We start from the raw sequence: 13,372 nt of genomic DNA, 5'->3' as shown, positions 1-13,372 counted from the left end.
ACGGAATAAGCCTCATGGTGGAGCGGGAAGCGCGGGCGCTTTCTTCATCGGCCCTGATGCGCGTCCTCAGCCACCTTCACCTTCGTGATCCTGATGCTGACCTTCATGCCCTGCTTGAGCTTGTGGATGAAGAGCGTTGCGTGGCTAATGCATAAGCCGTGAAGGGCCAAGTGGAGGCCTTGCTGAAGAAGTTCCTTGCCATCGACCCTGCACCTCCAGCTGATGGTGTCACCAATCCCTCGACCAAGGCCGATGGCACGGGTGACGGCGATGCTGTCGACGAGCGGGCGCTTCCGGATGACAGTGCCCAAGGCTGAAGAGGAGGCTCGCGAGTGAATGATGGTTTTCCTTCCTGCTTTTACTTTCCTGCGAACTTTCCTGCGACATGCGACGTGCTAGTGGAGGCGTTAAAACTCTTGTTTGGTGTTTAAGGAACAACATGTTTAGTAATATATCGTTAAGATTCCGTGACCTCCTTCTCGTTTTCTTGATGTTCTACGTCGGTAGGGCCCGACCATGCGCATACCCCAGCCGCCGTTGGACCGTCCGGATCACCAGGACGGGACCAAGGGGTGAGGGGCTCCGTGGTCAGTTAGGCTCCTGAGTCGTGATGCTCAGGAGTCCCCCTTGACGCGCAATAAGACCTTCATACATGTCCTCACCGAGGTCCCGCTCGAAAGGGGCGCGCGACGACCAGGTCCGAGGGACCTGGCAGGGCGGCGTACGCTAGGCGTAACCTGAGCGTAGCCCCCGTGCCCAGCCCCCTCGCGCGACTCTCCCGAGGGGAAAGCGTTGCGGTGAGGCTAGACACTGAGCCGGGTGGCTCCCTGAGGTTGATGCGGCCACGGGGCCGCCCTCAGTTGTTTATCACCAACGCGGAGCATAGCGCTTCCGCACTTGCACGGGCATAGCCGCTCCTCGACCGTGTCGACTGCCAGTGCAGAGCATGGTGCTTCCAGTGGTGCGTGGGTGAGGGCTCCCTCTGAGTGGAGCCCTCGGGGTGTGTACAGCCCCGCCCTGACACATGGCTTGCGCAGCAGGGCTAGACGAGGTGTGTCTGGGCACTCGTGAGCCAGCGCGGGACTCACGAGGCCCTACCTCAAGGCGGGTTGTGCATGGTCTTGATTCTTGATGGCTGTGGTGGCCCTTCGAGATGGTTAGGCAACCTGCGCCGGACGAATCTCCTGAGGTGATCACATGAGAAGGCCAAACACCAACGACCCCAGGAGGTGACGTGAACGGGGTCGGCCCGTCAGACAGAGCTCGGTCGTTGGGTTTATCGATGCTGCAGGGACGGACCCGAGCACAGACGCCGTGCCTAGTCTTCTCATGCGAAGAATCCTAAAGAAAGACGGCCGGCGCGCGGCTCCCGTGGTGGCGAGGCACTGGGTCGCGCACCCTGGCTTGTCTGTCCGTGATTAGCCCATGCGAGAACAAGGCACCAAGGGCCATGGGAGGTGACGTACACGGGAGCGGGCCCGTGAGCCAAAGCTCGGCCTCTTGGGTTTGGCGACGCTGCAGGGATGGACCCGAGCACAGACGCCATGTCAGTTCTTAATCATGGGGCGCTCGTGGGCGGGCTTGCAAGGGCGTGCAGCGTTCATGGTATCGAAGTACCGGATAGGTAGGTGATAATCATAAGGCAATTCATGCAAGAGGGCAAGCTGGTTCAGATAGATGCAAGAACGATACATGGCACTGGGACGGACCCGAGCGGCCTGGGGATGATGCAGCCCGAGAGATGCTCCCAACAGAGTAAGCTAAAGATGCAAAAGGATACACGCCGCGGGGATAGGCCCATGCGACTTGGGGATAATGCTGCCCGAAGGGCGCCCCTAACTGAATGAACTGGAAAGAGTCACCTGACACCTTAGCTAGAGCGGTGTTGGGGTAGCTGAAGATGCGCGCCGGAGAAGTTGCTCCTCACGAGCCGCCAGGGTCCTGAGCCTCAGGAGGCTCCACAGGCCTAGGTGACTCCTGAAGAACTGTTGCGATCTCCTCCATGACAGCATGGTGCCAAGCCTCCTGAGCCGCCAGGATGCCCTGCAGGTGGCACTGGAAGGTGACAGCCGTGTTCGGCAGGCCGAGAGCATGCAAACGTAGCTATGAGGGGGACCAACACACCGTCCGACATGCGAAGGCCAGAAACGTCCCTGAGATGCGGCCCTGTTGAGCCCCAGAATGTCGACGCAGATGCGTAGCCCACCATCCTCGCCGGGATGGGGAGCTGCGCCAAGTGGTGGGCGCCGGTCGCCACGTATGGTCCTTGCCTCCTGAAGCTCCTGGATCGCCTTGGTGATGAACTCCTGAGCACTAGGCGCTCCACGCCTCGTGCCCTTTTGAGGGAAACGTGCGGCGAAGCACGACTCCACATGGTGCCCGAGCGCCTCCCTCATGATGCTGGCTAGGTCTGAGGCCCTCCAGAAGAGAGTCCCCAAGCCCAGCCTGAGGAGGGCGCCGGGCGCGCCTTCCTATGCAAGGGAAGGAGGGGCCCCATCTACGGGCGCAGGTCCTGAGGTGGCGCCGATGGAAACACCGCCTTCCTGAGGCCCTTGGCGGAGTAGCTGCTTCTTCTTCTTGGGGTTGGCCTCAGGAGGGTACAGGGTGCCTTCGTTGTCGGGGTCTTCGGCCGCTGCAGCTTAGGCGTGCTCGAGGGAGCACACCGCATCTCTTTCCTCACAGGGGACCATGATGATGCCGCCGCTCTCTGGCATCTTGAGGACGTTGTAGCCGTGGTGGGTCACTGCCATAAACTTGGCCAAGGCTCGATACCCAAGGATGGCGTTGTACGGCAGGCGGATGTGGGCGACGTCAAAGTCGATGAGCTTAGTGCGGTAGTTGTCATGCTGGCCGAAGGTGACAGGGAGGCGGACCTACCCTATCGAAGTGGTGGAGCCGTCGGCCACTCCTGAGAAAGGTTTGGTAGGCTGTAGCTTATCGTATGGCACCTAGAGGCTGTCGAATGTCTCGACGGACAGGACATTGAGCCCTGCGCCGCCGTTGATGAGGTTCTTGGTGACTTGGACGATGCTGATGACGGGTGAGCAGAGCATCGGGAGGGTGCCGCGGTTGCCGCGCACTTGAGCTGGTCTACCGAGCTGAAGGTGATGGCGCACTTGGACCACCTGAGCGGGCGCGTGGCCTTGAGTCTGGGAAGGGTCGCGTTCACCTCGCGAGCAAACTGCTTGAAGACACATTGTGAGGCTGGGGCTTGAGCACCACCCAAGATACAGGTGTTGGCGCGTGGCTCCTGGAAGCCCTTGGCCCCCTCGTCTTGATGGTGGTCATCATTCCTTCTTGGTGGGGGCGACAACAGAGGGAGGCCGGCGTTGCCCTAGGGGTGGTCCTCACGAGGCTGGTCCCTCCAGGCGCCCTCGCGAGGCTGGTCCTGCTAGTGGTCCTCACGAGGCCGGTCACGTCACTCCTGGCGGGGGCCGCGGTCGTCCCAACGTCCTCCACTTTGTCCTCCTCCTTGGTCGTAGCCTCGGTCGATGCGCTCGGAGCGCCGACCGAAGCGCCGACCGAAGCGCCCATCTCGGATGGCTCTGAGCTCCTGACAATCACTGGTGTTGTGGTTGTGAACATCGTGGAAGGCGTAGAATGGACGGTTGGCCTTGGATGATTCGGGGTGGTCACGGTCGCGCTTCATCTCTGGCTCCGCCACGAGCATGGCAGCCCCTTTGCGCTTCATCTCTGGCTCCGCCACGAGCACGGCAGCCCCTTTGCGCTTCACGTCCTCGATCTTTGCCTTCTTGTCCTCCTAGTCAGCAGCTGGGAGCACGAGGAGGGAAAGGCGCCCTTCCTCAGCCCTTGTGCACTTGGTTTCCATGTTGAACATCTCTAGGGCCGAGCATATCTCCTCGTGGATGGCAAGCTCCTCCTTCATCTTGACGTCGTGGACACCATCGGAGAACGCGGAGATGATAGCCTCGCCCGTCACCTTGGGGATCTTGAGGCGGACGCTATTGAAGCGCTGGATGTACTTCTCCAAAGTTTCCCCTAGTTGCAGCTTGATGCGCCGTAGGTCGCCCGTGGCCGGCGGGCAGTCGCGAGTGCCCTGGAAGTTGGCGATGAAGTGCTCGTGCATCACGCCCCAGGAGGAGATCGATCCTGCGGGCAAGTTCAGGAGCCACGAGCGCGTGCCATACTTGAGGGCCATGGGAAACCAGTTCACCATGACCTTCTCATCTCCGTTGGCTGCCTCGATGCTCAACTCATAGCGCTGCAAGAACTCCGTGGGGTCGGGGTGCCGTCGTAGCGCGGAGGCAGGTCTACCTTGAACGTGCCCAACCATACGATGTTGCGCAGCTCGGGAGTGAAGGCGTGGCAGCCTACTATGGTCACCGGAGCCCGTCGCGGAGGCGGAGCCCGGTCCTAGTATCCACATGTCGCCGCTCCAGGCAGTACGCAGTCTTGACGCGGTGGTGCTGGGTGCGCCGGAGCGTTTTCTTGTGGCCTCGGGACTTCTTGGCAGGTTCCCTCTTCGTGCATGGGCGCCTGGCGTGGCGGGCATGCCGCGGGACCGTGCGTCTTGGTGCGAGGGTGCCGTCTTGATGCGGAGGCGGCGGAGACGCTCTATGAGCTACATCGCCCGCAGCTGGAGGTGGGCGAGGCAGCGAGAGGGGCGGTGCGGGAGAGCCCTCGGCAACGCTGACGAGCTCGGCGATGCGGTCCAGCCAGTCGTCGTACAGGTCGTCGACCGGGCGGTAACACAAAAGCTTGCGTGCCATGAGCAGCGCGGCCTGCGCTTCCGTGGGCGCGAAGAGCGTGGGACGATGAGCCGGTTGGAGTCAGCGATGGGGTGGCGGTGCGTCTGTCCCGCCGCACGGAGGGGTGCAGTGATGAAGCTTGCTGCTCGTTCGCTGCCGGGCCTGTGGCGGCGTTGGCAGCGGGTGATGGAGAACGGCGGGGAGGTCCGCTAACGGGCGCCGTCTGAGCGATGCGGTCGGCGTGGGTGGCCCAACGCTCAGCACGGGCTCGGCGAGCGTCAGCCATGGATGCGGTGGAGAAGTGAGCATGGATTGATGGAAGAAGGGCTTCAGCGCACCCCTACCTGACGCGCCAAATGTCGGATTACAGGTTCCGGAAACCCTTGAGGTTCGAACTCTTGGGTGCGCATTAAGATCTCTCTCTCTCTCCCTCGCTCGCTCTCGCAATGATCTCAAGGCCTAGCTCGCCGAACCCAAGGAACAAGATGTTGGGGAACGTAGTAATTTAAAAAAAAATCCTATGCACACGCAGGTTCATGGTGATGCATAGCAACGAGAGGGGAGAGTGTTGTCTACATAGCCTCGTAGACCGTTCGCGGAAGCGTTATATCAACGCGGTTGATGTAGTCATACGTCTTCGCGATCCGACCGATCCAAGTACCGAAAGCATGGCACCTCCGAGTTCTTGCACACATTCGGCTCGGTGACGTCCTCGCCTTCTCGATCCAGCAAGAGGGACGAAGTAGTAGATGAGTTCCGATAGCACGACGGCGTGGTGACGGTGTTGGTGAAAAACAATCTCCGCAGGGCTTCGCCTAAGCACTACGAAAACTATGACGGAGGATAAACTAGAGGGGACGGGGTTGCCGGCACACAGCTTGGTGTTTCTTGATGTGTCTTAGGTGCTAGCCCTACCCCTCTATTTATATGTTGAGCCTTGGGGCCGAAACTTGGAGTAAAAGCCTCCACAAAGTCGGTTTCACCCGAAAGGCAAGAGTCCTTCTCGGACTCCAGGGCCAGTTGCCAGCGTTCCCGGCGTCTGGACCCAGACGCCAGGGACCCTGGCGTCTGACACTTGGACTCCCCAAAACTTCCTTTTGTGCTTTCCAAAAACCTTGTGGGCTTTCCCCTTTGGCCCAAATAAAGTGTTCTCGTACCCAAACATTTCGGGAAACATCCGGAACCCCTTCCGGTGAATTTCGGAACCCTTCCGGAGTCCAAACACTATTATCCCATATATCAATCTTTATCTCTGGACCATCCCAGAGTTCCTCGTCATGTTCGTGATCTTATCCGGAACTCCGAACAACATTCAGTCACCAACATACATAACTCATAGTACTATATCATCAACGAACGTTAAGCGTGCAGACCCTACGGGTTCGAGAACTATGCAGACATGACCGAGACACCTCTCTGGCCAATAACCAATAGCGGGACCTGGATGCCCATATTGGCTCCTACATATTCTACGAAGATCTTTATCGGTCAGACCGCATAATAACATACGTTGTTCCCTTTGTCATCCGTATGTTACTTGCCCGAGATTCGATCGTCGGTATATCAATACCTAGTTCAATCTCGTTACCGGCAAGTCTCTTTACTCGTTCTGTAATACATCATCACGCAACTAACTCATTAGTTGTAATGCTTGCAAGGCTTATAGTGATGTGCAATACCGAGTGGGCCCAGAGATACCTCTCCGACAATCGGAGTGACAAATCCTAATCTCGAAATACGCCAACCCAACAAATACCTTCGGAGACACCTGTAGAGCACCTTTATAATCACCCATTTACGTTGTGACGTTTGGTGGCACACAAAGTGTTCCTCTGGTAAACGGGAGTTGCATAATCTCATAGTCATAGGAACATGTATAAGTCATGAAGAAAGCAGTAGCAACAAACTAAACGATCAAGTGCTAAGCTAACGGAATGGGTAAAGTCAATCACATCATTCTCCTAATGATGTGATCCCGTTAATCAAATGACAACTCATGTCTATGGTTAGGAAACTTAACCATCTTTGATCAACGAGCTAGTCAAGTAGAGGCATACTAGTGACACTCTGTTTGTCTATGTATTCACACAAGTATTATGTTTCCGGTTAATACAATTCTAGCATGAATAATAAACATTTATCATGATATAAGGTAATAAATAATAACTTTATTATTGCCTCTAGGGCATATTTCCTTCAGTCTCCCACTTGCACTAGAGTCAATAATCTAGATTACACAGTAATGATTCTAACACCCATGGAGCCTTGGTGTTGATCATGTTTTTCTCGTGGAAGAGGCTTAGTCAACGGGTCTGCAACATTCAGATATGTATGTATCTTGCAAATTTCTATGTCTCCCACCTGGACTAGATACCGGATGGAATTGAAGCGTCTCTTGATGTGCTTGGTTCTCTTGTGAAATCTGGATTCCTTCGCCAAGGCAATTGCACCAGTATTGTCACAAAAGATTTTCATTGGACCCGATGCACTAGGTATGACGCCTAGATCGGATATGAACTCCTTCATCCAGACTCCTTCATTTGCTGCTTCCGAAGCAGCTATGTATTCCGCTTCACACGTAGATCTTGCCACGATGCTTTGTTTAGAACTTCACCAACTCACAGCTCCACCGTTCAATATAAACACGTATCCGGTTTGCGATTTAGAATCGTCCGGATCAGTGTCAAAGCTTGCATCAACGTAACCATTTACGATGAGCTCTTTGTCACCTCCATAAACGAGAAACATATCCTTAGTCCTTTTCAGGTATTTTAGGATGTTCTTGACCGCTGTCTAGTGATCCACTCCTAGATTACTTTGGTACCTCCCTGCTAAACTTATAGCAAGGCACACATCAGGTCTGGTACACAGCATTGCATACATGATAGAGCCTATGGCTGAAGCATAGGGAACATCTTTCATCTTCTCTCTATCTTCTGCAGTGGTCGGGCATTGAGTCTTACTCAACTTCACACCTTGTAACACAAGCAAGAACCCTTTCTTTGCTTGATCCATTTTGAACTTCTTCAAAACTTTGTCAAGGTATGTGCTTTGTGAAAGTCCAATTAAGCATCTTGATCTATCTCTATAGATCTTGATGCCTAATATATAAGCATCTTCACCGAGGTATTTCATTGAAAAACTCTTATTCAAGTATCCCTTTATGCTATCCAGAAATTCTATATCATTTCCAATCAACAATATGTCATCCACATATAATATCAGAAATGCTACAGAGCTCCCATTCACTTTCTTGTAAATACAGGCTTCTCCAAAAGTCTGTACAAAACCAAATGCTTTGATCACACTATCAAAGCGTTTATTCCAACTCCGAGAGGCTTGCACCAGTCCATAAATGGATTGTTGGAGCTTGCATACTTTGTTAGCTCCCTTTGGATCAACAAAACCTTCTGGTTGCATCATTTACAACTCTTCTTCCAGAAATCCATTCAGGAATGCAGTTTTTACATCCATTTGCCAAATTTCATAATCATAAAATGCGGTAATTGCTAACATGATTCGGACAGACTTAAGCATCGCTACGTGTGAGAAGGTCTCATCGTAGTCAATCCCTTGAACTTGTCGAAAACCTTTCGCAACAAGTCGAGCTTTATTGACAGTAACATTACCGTCAGCGTCAGTCTTCTTCTTGAAGATCCATTTATTCTCAATGGCTTGCCGATCATCGGGCAAGTCAACCAAAGTCCACACTTTGTTCTCATACATGGATCCCATCTCAGATTTCATGGCTTCAAGCCATTTTGCGGAATCTAGGCTGACCATCGCTTCTTCATAGTTCGTAGGTTCATCATGGTCTAGTAATATGACTTCCAGAACAGGATTACCGTACCACTCTGGTGCGGATCTTACTCTGGTTGATCTACGAGGTTCTGTAATAACTTGATCTGAAGTTTCATGATCATCATCATTAACTTCCTCACTAATTGGTGTAGGTGTCACACAAACCGGTTTCTATGATGAACTACTTTCCAATAAGGGAGCAGGTACATTTACCTCATCAAGTTCTACTTTCCTCCCACTCACTTCTTTCGAGAGAAACTCCTTCTCTAGAAAGGATCCATTCTTAGCAATGAATCTCTTGCCTTCGGATCTGTGATAGAAGGTGTACCCAACAGTCTCCTTTGGGTATCCTATGGAGACACATTTCTCCGATTTGGGTTCGAGCTTATCAGGTTGAAGCTTTTTCACATAAGCATCGCAGCCCCAAACTTTAAGAAACGACAACTTTGGTTTCTTGCCAAACCACAGTTCATAAGGCGTCGTCTCAACGAATTTCGATAGTGCCCTATTTAACGTGAATGCAGCCGTCTCTAAAGCATAACCCCAAAAGGATAGCGGCAAATCAGTAAGAGACATCATAGATCGCACCATATCTAGTAAAGTACGATTACGACGTTCGGACACACCATTACGTTGTGGTGTTCCGGGTGGCGTGAGTTGCGAAACTATTCTGCATTGTTTCAAATGTAGACCAAACTCGTAACTCAAATATTCTCCTCCACGATCTGATCGTAGAAACTTTATTTTATTGTTACGATGATTTTCAACTTCACTCTGAAATTCTTTGAACTTTTCAAATGTTTCAGACTTATGTTTCATTAAGTAGATATACCCATATCTGCTCAAATCATCTGTGAAGGTGAGAAAATAACGATATCCGCCACGAGCTTCAATATTCATTGGACCACATACATTTATATGTATGATTTCCAACAAATCTGTTGCTCTCTCCATAGTTCCGGAGAACGGCGTTTTAGTCATCTTGCCCACGAGGCACGGTTCGCAAGTACCAAGTGATTCATAATCAAGTGGTTCCAAAAGTCCATCAGTATGGAGTTTCTTCATGCGCTTTACACCGATATGACCTAAACGGCAGTGCCACAAATAAGTTGCACTATCATTATCAACTCTACATCTTTTGGCTTCAACATTATGAATATGTGTATCACTACTATCGAGATTCATCAAAAATAGACCACTCTTCAAGGGTGCATGACCATAAAAGATATTACTCATACAAATAGAACAACCATTATTCTCTGATTTAAATGAATACCGTCTCGAATCAAACAAGATCCAGATATAATGTTCATGCTCAATGCTGGCACCAAATAACAATTATTTAGGTCTAATACTAATCCCGAAGATAGATGTAGAGGTAGCGTGCCGACGGCGATTACATTGACTTTGGAACCGTTTCCCACGCGCATCATGACCTCGTCCTTGGCCAGTGTTCGCTTAATCCGCAGTCCCTGTTTTGAGTTACAAATAATAGCAACAGAACTAGTATCAAATACCCAGGTGCTACTGCGAGCTCTGGTAAGGTACACATCAATAACATGTATATCACATATACCTTTGTTCACCTTGCCATCCTTCTTATCCGCCAAATACTTGGGGCAGTTCCGCTTCCAGTGACCAGTCTGCTTGTAGTAGAAGCACTCAGTCTCAGGCTTAGGTCCAGACTTGGGTTTCTTCTCTTGAGCAGCAACTTGCTTGCTGTTCTTCTTGAAGTTCCCCTTCTTCTTCCCTTTCCCCTTTTTCTTGAAACTGGTGGTCTTATTGACCATCAACACTTGATGCTCCTTCTTGATTTCTACCTCCGCAGCCTTTAGCATTGCGAAGAGCTCGGGAATCATCTTATCCATCCCTGCATGTTATAGTTCATCACGAAGCTTTTGTAGCTTCGTGGCAGTGATTGAAGAATTCTGCTAATGACGCTATCATCCGGAAGATTAACTCCCAGTTGAATCAAGTGATTGCAGTATCCAGACATCTTGAGTATATGCTCACTGACGGAACTATTATCCTCCATCTTGCAGCTGTAGAACTTATTGGAGACTTCATATCTCTCAATCCGGGCATTCTTTTGAAATATTAACTTCAATTCCTGGAACATTTCATATGCTCCATGACGTTCAAAATGTCGTTGAAGTCCCGGTTCTAAGCCGTAAAGCATGGCACACTGAACTATCGAGTAGTCATCAACACGTGACTGCCAGGCATTCACAATGATTGTAGTTGCTGGCGCAGGTGGTACACCTAGCGGTGCTTCCAGGACGTAACTCTTGTGTGCAGCAATGAGGATAATCCTCAAGTTACGGACCCAGTCCGTGTAATTGCTACCATCATCTTTCAACTTTGCTTTCTCAAGGAACGCATTAAAATTCAACGGAACAGTAGCACAGGCCATATATCTACAATCAACATAGACAAGCAAGATACTATCAGGTACTAAGTTCATGATAAATTTAAGTTCAATTAATCATATTACTTAAGAACTCCCACTTAGATAGACATCCCTCTAATCCTCTAAGTGATCACGTGATCCATATCAACTAAACCATAACCAATCATCACGTGAAATGGAGTAGCTTTCAATGGTGAACATCATTATGTTGATCATATCTACTATATGATTCATGTTCGACCTTTCGGTCTCAGTGTTCCGAGGCCATATCTGCATATGCTAGGCTCGTCAAGGTTAACCTCAGTATTCTGCGTGTGCAAAACTGGCTTGCACCCGTTGTAGATGGACGTAGAGCTTATCACACCCGATCATCACGTGGTGTCTGGGCACGACGAACTTTGGCAATGGTGCATACTCAGGGAGAACACTTTTATCTTGAAATTTAGTGAGAGATCATCTTATAATGCTACCATCAATCAAAGCAAGATAAGATGCATAAAAGATAAACATCACATGCAATCAATATAAGTGATATGATATGGTCATCATCATCTCGTGCTTGTGGTCTCCATCTCCGAAGCACCGTCATGATCACCATCGTCACCGGCGCGACACCTTGATCTCCATCGTAGCATCATTGTCGTCTCGCCAATCTTATGCTTCTACGACTATCGCTACCTCTTAGTGATAAAGTAAAGCATTACAGGGCGATTGCATTGCATACAATAAAGCGACAACCATATGGCTCCTACCAGTTGCCGATAACTCGGATACAACATGATCATCTCATACAATAAAATCTAGCATCATGTCTTGACCATATCACATCACAACATGGCCTGAAAAAACAAGTTAGACGTCCTCTACTTTGTTGTTGCAAGTTTTACGTGGCTGCTACTGGGCTTAGCAAGAACCGTTCCTACCTACGCATCAAAACCACAATGATAGTTTGTCAAGTTGGTGTTGTTTTAACCTTCGCAAGGACCGGGCGTAGCCACACACGGTTCAACTAAAGTTGGAGAAACTGACACCCGCCAGCCACCTATGTGCAAAGCACGTCGGCAGAACCAATCTCGCGTAAGCGTACATGTAATGTCGGTCCAGGCCGTTTCATCCAACAATACCGCCGAACCAAAGTATGACATGCTGGTAAGCAGTATGAATTATATCGCCCACAAATCACTTGTGTTCTACTCATGCATATGACATCTACGCATAAAACCTGGCTCGGATGCCACTGTTGGGGAACGTAGTAATTTCAAAAAAAAAATCCTCCGCACACGCAGGATCATGGTGGTGCATAGCAACGAGAGGGGAGAGTGTTGTCTACATACCCTCGTAGACCGTTCGCGGAAGCGTTATATCAACGCGGTTGTGTAGTCGTACGTCTTCACGATCCGACCGATCCAAGTACCGAAAGCACGGCACCTCCGAGTTCTTGCACACATTCGGCTCGGTGATGTCCTCGCCTCCTTGATCCAGCAAGAGGGGCGAAGTAGTAGATGAGTTCCGGCAGCACGACGGCGTAGTGACGGTGTTGGTGAAAAACAATCTCCGCAGGGCTTCGCCTAAGCACTACGAAAACTATGACGGAGGATAAACTAGAGGGGACGGGGTTGCCGGCACACGGCTTGGTGTTTCTTGATGTGTCTTGGGTGCTAGCCCTACCCCTCTATTTATATGTTGAGCCTTGGGGTCGAAACTTCGAGTACAAGTCTCCACAAAGTCGGTTTCACCCGAAAGGCAAGAGTCCTTCTCGGACTCCAGGGCCAGATGCCAGGGTTCCCAGCGTCTGGACCCAGACGCCAGGGACCCAGGCGTCTGACACTTGGACTCCGCAAAACTTCCTTTTGTGCTTTCCAAAAACCTTGTGGGCTTTCCCCTTTGGCCCAAATAAAGTGTTCTCGTACCCAAACATTTCGGGAAACATCCGGAACCCCTTCCGGTGAATTCCGGAACCCTTCCGGAGTCCAAACACTATTATCCCATATATCAATCTTTATCTCCGGACCATTCCAGAGTTCCTCGTCATGTCCGTGATCTTATCCGGAACTCTGAACAACATTCAGTCACCAACATACATAACTCATAGTACTATATCATCAACGAACGTTAAGCGTGCGGACCCTACGGGTTCGAGAACTATGCAGACATGACCGAGACACCTCCCTGGCCAATAACCAATAGCGGGACCTGGATGCCCATATTGGCTCCTACATATTCTACGAAGATCTTTATCGGTCAGACCGCATAACAACATACGTTGTTCCCTTTGTCATCGGTATGTTACTTGCCCGAGATTCGATCGTCGGTATCTCAATACCTAGTTCAATCTCGTTACTGGCAAGTCTCTTTAGTCGTTCTGTAATACATCATCCCGCAACGAACTCATTAGTTGTAATGCTTGCTAGGCTTATAGTGGTGTGCATTACCAAGTGGGCCCAGAGATACC

The sequence above is a fragment of the Triticum urartu genome, chromosome 1 (assembly GCF_003073215.2).
Source record: "Triticum urartu cultivar G1812 chromosome 1, Tu2.1, whole genome shotgun sequence".
Taxonomy (NCBI): Eukaryota; Viridiplantae; Streptophyta; class Magnoliopsida; order Poales; family Poaceae; genus Triticum; species Triticum urartu.
This window is presented reverse-complemented; position numbering follows the sequence as displayed.